We start from the raw sequence: 10,053 nt of genomic DNA on the forward strand, positions 1-10,053 counted from the left end.
GATGAGAGGGAAGTAGTGCTCAGTTGGGAAAACCAACTGAGCTCCCTATGTGTAGCGCTTTGCTTGGGACCTCACTCTCCCAAGTTCAAATCCTGGTGGAAGCAAGGGAAGCTTATTTTTCTTGGAAGAGTGGATGCTCCCTCCTTGCCTTTCATGGAGCTTCTTGGTTCGAACCATGGGAGAGCCATCTTGGCTCATTTTCTTTGCATTAAAAGTGGCGCTCCTCCCTTGTGTTCCCAAGAGTTCCCAAGTTCGAAACTTGGCCCAAGCATCTTGTGTTATTTTCCTTGCAAGCTTGGTAGTGTGTGGTTCCATGTTCGAACCTTGGAGGAGGCATTTTGGCTAATTCTTCTTGATTTTCTTTGCAAAGAGCGCTCCTTGCTTGCCTTTGGTCATTGGTTCGAAACTTGGTGGCTTCCTCCCTTGGAACTTCATCTTGAATAAATTTTGAGAAGTCCCCGATAAAGCTCACTTAGTGAACTGAGCTTCATGTTGTTTCCTTGCTTTCTTTAGTGCTCAGTTGACTAATTGAACTGAGCTTGGTGCTTTGTTCTTTCCCATTTTTCCTTGTGAAGCTCAGTTTGCTTTCTCAACTTAGCTTTCACTCTTCTTTGATTTTTGCCACGCTTTTTCTTTCCTTGGGCACGCTTTTTGCTTCCTTTAGACACGCTCCTTAAGCCACGCTTTTCTTATTTTCTTCTTTCTTCACCTATAAGTAATCAAATCAACCAATCAAAGTATCATAAAATTCACAAGGTTTATAAATCAATTAATTACCAATTAAATTTAGCTTAAACCTCATGATTTAATATCAATTAAAGGGTGGTTGATTGATTCAAAGAAACCATGCAATTCCACTCTAAATTACTTGCTTACAATACAAGAAAGTGCATAAAACCTAATAAAAACAAAGAAAAAGACTAGTAAAATTAGGCTAAGATGACTTGTCATCAATCATCTTCGTATTCACTTGGGGAAGACTCTTCGATCTCAGAGAATTCACTCGCGGATGCGAGTTCATTACCAGAAGAACTTGACTTGAGATTATTATCATCAAGGAGACTTGCTTCTTGGGTTATTCTGTGTAGTTTTTCATGAAATACCTGCCTTGGGGATTGTGCATTATCCTCCTTAGCATCAGTTGTAACGTCCTTGAAAGAATTCTCCACAACTCTGGGTTCCCATGGAGGTTCAGCGTCCCCTAAGTCTTCAACTAACTCTTCTTCTTGTATAATGACAGCTTCCTCTACTTGTTCTAGTACGAAGTCATGCTCTATCTTGTCCACTGGAGTTTCTAATATATCTTTCATGCTACGGTCTTCATTAGATTGTCCACATGGGGCTTTGGGAGGCCCTTGAATGTTCGAACGTCTAGAAGCTAATTGCCTTACTGCTTGCTCCAGTTGATGAAAGGTTGTTTGAAGTTGATCTACTATTTTCTTGAGGTGAACCTCTGATTCTCGGGGTGATAGATTTGGATATGGTACATGGGGAAGTGGTGATGTTTGGGAGTAATTGGATTGGAATCGGGGTAAATGAGGATCATATGGTGGTGAATGGCGAAAAGGAGCTTTTGAGTGTGGTGGTTCAGAGTTATGTTGAGAGCATGGTCTATAAGCATAGGGTGGGGCTTGTTGGTAACTACAAGGTTGTCCACCATGTCTATTGCCTTGGTATGCATTGTAGAATGGTCTTTGTCCATGATATCTTGGAGGGTGTTGTTGCCTAAAGGGTTTATCAGATCCTCTTGGCTCCATCCATCTTTGATTGCTCTGACCTTAATGCATATTCCTGTTATAACTTTCATTCCTTTCAATAACATTAGAACCAAACTCAAAGCAAAAGGGGTGAGAATTCATAGTAGGTAATAAAAATAAAAGGGGAAAATAAAGACAAATAAACAACTAAAAGAAAAATATTTACAATAACCAATAATAAGGCACACGATTGCAGTTCCCCGGCAACGGCGCCATTTTGACGTTAGGATTTTTGCTAGTTAAGAATTTTATAAAAATAGTCGCGTTGTAGATATAGATTCTAAACCAACAGAAATCCCTTCGTACAAACATTTTGGTTGTCACAAGTAACAAACCCCTAAATAAATTGATAACCGAAGTATTCAAATCTCGGGTCGTCTTCTCAAGGAACTGCAGGGAAGTATGTTCTTATTATCGGTTATGGAGATTGTAAATTGGGGTTTTGAGAATGAGGAGTGAATAGTTTAATTAGCAAATAAAGTAAATGAATAACAAGCAATTTAAATGGCAAGTAAAATAAATTAATGACTGTAAATAAACTTTTGGCAAGGTATGAGAAATTGGAGGTCCTATCCTAGTTACCCTTATCAATGATGATGAGAATTGAATCTTAATTCCACTTTGTTAACCTTTACTAAGATAAAGGAAGGTCAAGGGATTAATTGGTTTGATCTTCGGATCCTATTTATTTCCTAAGAAAAGATTGGGATTATTGAAGTTCAATTCAATTAACAAAGATAACAATTATCAATCATGTTTGAGTTTGATAACTCCTGAGTTACTGATTTCTTAACCAAGACCAAAAGGAGAAAAGTAAATCTACTGGCATAAAAATATCTTCAGATGGGAATAACAATAATGTAAATAAAAGAAAGCACTGAAATACCTCAAATAACATTAATTCAAAAGAGTAATCTGTAACATGGAAGAATTCATAAATTAAATTGCAAAAGTAAATAAAAGGGAATATTGAACCTGATAAAGAGATAATCCTGAAAGCGAATAAAATCCTAATTCTAAATCCTAGTCCTAAAGAGAGAAGAGAGAGGAGAAAACCTCTCTCTAAACTAAATCTAAATCATCAAAACAAACTAAAGTGGAGACTCCCTTTGAATAGATGCATTCCCCCACTTCATAACCTCTGGTCTATGCCTTCTGGACTTGGATTTGGGCCAAAAAGGGCTTCAGAATTCGCTGGGAGCGTTTTCTGCAATTACTGGTGCGTGGCCTCTGTCACGCGTCCACGTGGGTCATGCGGTCACGTCATTCGGAGTTTTTCCTTGTCACGCGGTCACGTCAGTCATGCGACCGCGTCATATGTGTTCTGCTTAGGCGCGCGATAGCGTCAGTCATGCATTCGCGTCGTGCTCTCTTCGCACTAGCATGCGCCACTACAAAAAAAAAGGGTTAAAATGGCATTGATATTAAGGCGGTTTTAAAGAACCGCCATAATATCGAGACATTATGGCAATTGTTGCTGCTGCCGTAATTGGCTTTATATATTTTGGCAGTTCTGGTGATTATGGCGGTTTGAACCGCCGTTTTCACACGCATATAAAATGAAAAAAAATTGTAATCCTGGCTCATTCAACGCCGTTCTTCGTTCTAGCTAGGGCTTCTCCTCTCTGGTTACGATCTGGTTACACCAACAAACAACGTAAAGGTAAGAAACAACGTTCATCATCTCCTCTCTGAACAACGCTCTGGTTACGATCTCCTCTCTGAACAAACAACGTTCATCATCTCCTCCGTGTAAAGAAGCTCTCCAAAAACGCCGTTCTTCCTTCTAGGGCTTCTCCTCTCTCCACTGGTTACGATCTCTCCAGGTACCTCTCCCTCTCAAGTTAAATTGAAATGCTATTTTATTTTGTTTTTTCTTTTGTGCTGTGGAGACGAAGATTTCGGCGAGAGGCAAGGTTCTGGTGGCTACTGACCTCAGCATTTCGATTCCAGAAGGCACCGATTTCTTTGTTTTTGTTTGGGTTAGGGTTTCAAAATTGCTTTTGGTGCTGATTTTTGGGGGGTTTTGTTTCTCTACAGCTCTGTTAGGGATTTTTGGGTCTTCCTTGAAGCATTGGATTGCTGTTGGTGCGGGGTTGATTGACGACGATCTCAGGTCTTCTTTCTTAACTTTACTCCCTCCTCTCTCTCTCTCTCTCTCTCTCTCTCTCTCTGAACTCATATCTTCTATTGCTTACTTCTATTAAGGTATTTCTCTGATCTCCGATCTCAGATCTTAGATCTCAGAAAAAACTGCTCCAATCTCAATTTCTCTATTTGCCTCTTTGTTCTTTTTTGGTTCTTTTAAGCAAAGCTATAAATGAGTAATCTCTGTAGTTGTTTAGCTCTGCTGCCCTTGCTCTGTTCAATATTTTTTGCATTAACTGAACCCTTGCACTTAGACACATTAGCAATTTTTCTTTTGGTCCCATGTGTGTGAACTGTCCTTCAAATCCCTACTGATTGCTGTTTAGAAGAGTTAATTAATTCTGCTTTTTAAAAGGATTAGGGAATAAAATGGTGTCAGATTTCATTTGTAGCCATAGGAATCTAAGTTTTCTTCATTCTCCAAACCATAATCTTGTATAGATTTTGAAGACAGAAAGGTTAAAATTATATCAAATCAAATAAAAATACAAGAATTGAAGATGTCTCCATCGATCAGTAGATGTCCTTTCACCCCTTTGATATGATTTATAGACATGATGTCAGTATCATGCAAATCTATCATAGTAGATGCCTTAATCTGTATTTGTTGTATACAATATAGTTAGTTTTTATGCAACTTGGTTAAATCGTGTGATCAAATTTGGTAATCTGAATTGAAGATGTTTGACAAAGCGAAAAGTGAAATTCCAGCTGGGTTAAGAACTGAACAAGCCATATCAAAAACAAACTCTAGGTTGACCATAAGGATCTAAAGCAGACTTCGATGGTGTTATTGAAGTTTAATTACACGGAGTTCCTAGATTGATCTGAGCAAGAAGCCATAAATTCTCTCCAAAGTTTTTGTTGACATTGATTTTTTTTTCTATTTGGATCTTCAGGAATGTTATACTGGAATCTAATTTCATTGCACGTCTTGTTGAGATTCTGAAGTCCTCTTCACCCATTTTACAAGAAAAAGCTGCATCTGTGCTCGAGTTTGTTGCACTAGCTGACCAAACTTGGCCTCTGTTATTTCTGCAGATATTGAATCTGGTCTCAACTCTGTTTTTCAGCAAAAGCTTCTGAAAATTTCAGGTAAGGAATTTCTTACTTGTAATATGCAATACATGAATTGTTACAAGTACATATTCTTTTAATCTCTTGAGCAAAAACAATAATGTTTTCTGCTTCAATATGTGTGTACTTGGTTGATTATATAGGAATGATTAATTTGATGTTAGATATCCTCTCTCTATTTATATTGAAGAATAAAATTCACTACAAAAGTATGGTTATAGTGTCATATGAGCCCAATTCACTAGTCAACTAATACATGTTCCCCAAAAATATTGCTTAAGCATATGCTTACAAGTTCCAAATATGATTTATTCTATTTCTATTGAGTACTTTGGTGAAGGTGGTTGCGAGTAACGCTAGTCCATATAAATTCCCACAGTAATTATTGCTTGTTAACACCTTGTTAGTACATGGTCTAGAGCAACAAAACAATAAGGTAATTATTTATGATTATATTCTATCATAGTAAATTGTCCATTTACTGCAATTCACATGATTATATTTCTGATCAATTACTTCCTCTCCTTCTCTTATAATTTTAACATCACATGTCTCTGCTATAAATTCTTCAGTATCTTGTTTGCCATGCCTTGTCTCCTTTCTAGACAGATTTTTTCCTACTCATTCAAATAATACAAATAACTTGGCTTCTCAGAAAAAAACAAACTAGTGTTATAAAAATTAATTTAATTTCATATATTGCAAAGATAGGGTATTGTAATAATTTGTATTTGTACCTTAAATTATTCTTGCTGGTTCCAATCACCAATTTCTTTAAGATTTTTAAAAATAAGCTATATTTAAATATATTAATTGATGAAAGGATTAAACTTGTTAAACAGATTAATAGAATGAAATAGTTGTTTAAGATTGCACAAGTCAATGAACTTTGAAGAAACAGATTCCTCTTGCCTTTCTCTTCTGTCAAGTAATTGTCAGCATACTCCTCATTCACAAGAGTCCTTGGAATTTTTCCAACCACCATTAAACATTAAAAAAAAATAGAGAAACATCAAGAAGACAAAGTCATAGCTAGTTACTTTCTTTTATTAATTAAGAATTGAAACAACCATTTTGTTCGTTAGTTGAATTTAGCATTCTTTATCAATCAAAAAGTCAGTTAAACAATTAAAGTTTGTAGAAAATTTTGCATCATAAACCAATAAAACTCTTGTATTCAGGACATTCCTTATTTCTAACAATAACCTATTTTTGTTAGGGACTAATGTTTTCTATGTTCGCCAATCTTATTTGAATCTTATTAATTGAGTTTTTCTTCGGTTCTGGTGAGAATTAGAAAAGCAATTAATATTAAGAAAGAGCACTTTCAATTCCCTTCATCTTGGATTAGAAATTTAGAATGGTAGAAACTACTTTAGGCACAAGTAACAGTGATACAAGACTAGTAAAAAAATATTAAAAGAAAAAACCCCTAAATTTTAAGCAAGCATATTCAATTAAAACGTTGTTGTTAAGGCTATATTCACATTCGTATAAGGCACATTGAATATTTTTCATGCTTCATGACTTATTCTATTTTATTTAATAATTTTAAACTATCATGCTCTAATCCGAAAACTATGTCCCAGCAACCGAATCTTCCATAAGGGAGCATTTCCAAGGAAGAAAATTTCCATTAAAATAAATCCACCAAAGTATAATTATATTTAAATTTTGATTAGCTGATTATACCAACTTAAATTATTAAAATGTTACTCATATATAAAAGATATAGAAGATATTTGGAAATTGATTACAATATCAAAGTCAACATATGTGTGTGCTGATGTGAAATATACATCATCACATGTAAGAAATTTATATTGTTTAAGTAATAATCTAGTTTTGTTACATGAAAGACCAATAAAATTTTTTCTTTACCTCAGATGTCAGACCTGTAAGTAGTTTTTCCATTTCTATTGTAGGCTGCACACTGTTGAGTTTATACTATTCTTATCATTCTAGTTGACCACATGCATGCTGATTATTTGAAACAGCTTTTAGATCTTCTTCAACTCTTGCTGCTAGCTACTTTACTTTGAAAGCTTCAAGTTTTAATATTTGCTGGGAAAGAAAAAAGAAGGGAATTATCATTTGAAAGAGATAATTATAATTTTCTTATATTTTCTTTTAAATACTATTTAAGTAAGTTTTTAATATCTAATTTGCATATAAAAGAATAAATTTCTTGCCTTTAGAATATATATAGAATTTTAATGAATAGATTTTTTAAAATTCTTATTTGTAGTTCCTCTTAGTCATGACAATCAATAAGTCATGGATTGGAAAACCACGAACCATGCATGAGTATAAAGATGGTTTAAACAAGTTTTTGGATTTTGCTTTTGAGCATCGATCTCTCACGGGTCGTCAGATTCAATGCCCTTGTCCGGTGTGTGGTTTTGGCAAGTGGCAAACAAGAGAGAAAGTTTTTGAACATTTAATAGTCAAGCCATTTTCAGAAAACTACAAAGTTTGGTATTGGCATGGTGAAGAAGTAGTTGGAGTTGGGTCACAAGTTCATCAAACTAGTCATATTGTACAAGATGATTCGACATCTCAGCATCCAATGGTAACAATGCTCAATGACGCGTTTGGAGTTGCTGGACTTGACTTGAATGAAGATGGAGGTGGAGATGAAGACAACATAGAAGATGAAGATGGAGACAATGCAGCAAATGAAGAGCACAATGGAGAAAATGTAGAATTTTACAAGTTGTTAGAAGATGGCAATGAACAATTGTATGAAGGGTGCACAAAGTATTCAAAACTGTCTTTCTTAATTAGTCTGTATCACATAAAGTGCTTATATAGAATAAGCGACAAAGCCATGACCGAAATCCTCAAGTTATTAAAAGATGCTTTTGGAAATGCATAGATTTCAAATACATTCTATGAGGCCAAGAAAGCCATAAATAAACTAGGGCTTAATTATACCAAGATACCTGCTTGCCCTAATGACTGCATGTTATATTAGAGTACCAGATGGTCTCTCGAGTAATATTTCACGATGTGTTGACCTGAAGCAAAGAAAGCTTTCTGGATTGAAGAGCCATGATTGCCACGTTCTTATGCAGCAACTATTACCCATTGCCATACGTAATGTGCTACTAGATAAAGTTACTGCAGTGCTAATAGAGTTGTCTTCATTCTTTCAACAGTTGTGCTCTAAAAGCTTAAGTCTTACAGAACTTGAGAAGCTCCAACCTCGAATAATCCTTACCCTTTGTCATTTAGAAATGTTGTTCCCTCCTTCTTTCTTTACAATCATGGTTCATTTAACCTATCATCTAGTTGATGAAGCAAAACTCGGAGGACCAGTACACTATAGGTGGATGTATCCTATTGAGAGGTAAATATCTCTTTTCAATCATTATTCATTTAACTTATCACTTAGTTATATCTTGCTTAGGTATTTGACCTGTCACTTAATTATACAAACTAGGTATTTAGGTCATTTGAAGTCCTATGTACGAAACAAAGCTAAATCAGAAGGTTCTATAGCTGAGGGATACGTGGCTGAAGAAGCTCTTACATTTTGATCCTCTTGCTGTTGAAGATGATGATGAGGAGGAGACGATGATGATGATTCTGAAAAGAGTGGTAACTGCCTCATCATCACAACATTATTATTATTGGTTTCATCGTCCATAACTGGTTGATGAGGCACATTCAAAAGCTCTTTATTATTATTATCATTGTTACTACCAAGATTCCCCTCCAATAAAAATTGTTGATGATGAGTAGTTTGATTTAAAGAAGAAGAAAATTGTTGCTGCTCTTTGATCTTTGATTTGTCCTTCCTATGAAGGTTCATGTGACCTCCAAGTGCTTGTGCATTAGAGAAGCCTCTCTTGCAGAAGTTGCATTCATATGACCTTGTTGGATTATATGTTAATAGTTTCAGATTCAGTTTTATATTAATAGTTTCAGATTCAGTTTTATGTGATCTTTGATCTTTTCTTTTTTGATTGAATAATTTTATATTAATAGTTTTAGATTCAGTTTTATATCTTTTTTTATTGTGCTCATAATTATATTTTTGTTGTAGGGATTGGATCAAGAGAGTGAGATTCCATCACCAAGAGAGTTAGGAAGTAGGTCTTCTGGAGCGAGCAACAAAGAAGCATGATCTTGTATGATAAAGATTTTATGTATTAAGTATTATAGATATATGTGAAGACAAATTATTGAAAAATGTTATCTTTGATACTTTGTTTTAGGATTATGATTTTTTATTTTTGGAGACTGTGTATGAATTAAAAATCTTGTTATGATGTTTGATTTAAGGTTATGCTTTTTGGTTATTATGAGATTTTAATGTTTGAGTTCTAAAAATGTCACTTTAAATACATATTTTCAATTTCATTTTAAAAAGTATAAAATTACAATTAGGTAAAAACGACGGCTAAAAATGCCATTTTAAACAAAAATGGTGCCATTATATCCTGATAAAAATGGCAGTTAAAAAATGCCATTTTAAACGAAAAGGATGCCATTAAATACAGGTAAAAACGGCGGTTATAAACGCCATTTTAAACGAAAAGGTTGCCATTAAACCCAGGTAAAAATGGCGGTTATAAATGCCATTTTTAAACGAGAAGGATGCCATTAAATACAGGTAAAAACGGCAGTTATAAACGCCATTTTAAACGAAAAGGGTACCATTAAACCCAGGTAAAAACGGCGGTTACAAACCGCCATTTTAAACAAAAACAAAACCGCCATTTTATTTGGTTAAAATGGCGGTTAAAACTGCCGTTTTAACCGCCAAAAACGCCGTATTATCCACTGGTTATTGCGGCGGTTTTCTGAAAACCGCTGTAATAACCAGAATGGCGCCCAGAATTCTGGCGTTTCTTGGGGGTGCCATTTTCGTAATAATGGCAGTTGTAACCGCCGTAATTACCTTAAAAAACCGCCATTTTAACCCTTTTCTTTTCTAGTGGCTGCCAGTTTCTTCACAAACTCCGTTTTATGCTTTCCTTCCATTTTTGTATGTTTCCTTTCCATCCTTTAAGTCATTCCTGCCTTAGAAGATCTGAAACTACTCAACACACTAATCACGGCA

The 10,053-nt window shown here is 35.1% G+C and overlaps 1 long non-coding RNA gene across 1 annotated transcript; it reads left to right on the forward strand.

The window, feature by feature from the left end:
- Positions 7,239-9,295, forward strand: LOC110268831. The gene is made up of 3 exons (XR_002357387.1): positions 7,239-8,334; positions 8,428-8,585; positions 9,034-9,295. It is a non-coding gene; the product is annotated as an uncharacterized LOC110268831 (long non-coding RNA).

Source organism: Arachis ipaensis, chromosome B02 (assembly GCF_000816755.2).
Source record: "Arachis ipaensis cultivar K30076 chromosome B02, Araip1.1, whole genome shotgun sequence".
Lineage (NCBI taxonomy): Eukaryota > Viridiplantae > Streptophyta > Magnoliopsida > Fabales > Fabaceae > Arachis > Arachis ipaensis.